We start from the raw sequence: 323 nt of genomic DNA on the forward strand, positions 1-323 counted from the left end.
CTAAATAAGAAATGTAAGAAAAAGTCTTACGTGCGGCCATCCACGTTAAAATCAACCTAATGACCGATGACGAGTTAAAAAATTATTGAAACCAATGAATGATTGAGCCAAAAATTTGAAATGTGCCGTCAACTATAATGACGAAAAATAAACATAACATTCGAAATCAATGTTTTCTTTAAAATAAGACTTGAACGTTAAGTGACACTTAAGTGCGTTTACTTTGTTTCCTCATTGTATGACGATAAATCAACACAATTTTAAGCACCTCTTCCACTCCTCAAGTGCGATGTGAAACAAATACTCATTGCCACAAAATGAAA

Source organism: Halyomorpha halys, unplaced genomic scaffold (genome assembly GCF_000696795.3).
Source record: "Halyomorpha halys isolate HHAL.00 unplaced genomic scaffold, Hhal_1.1 Scaffold1168.1, whole genome shotgun sequence".
Taxonomy (NCBI): domain Eukaryota; kingdom Metazoa; phylum Arthropoda; class Insecta; order Hemiptera; family Pentatomidae; genus Halyomorpha; species Halyomorpha halys.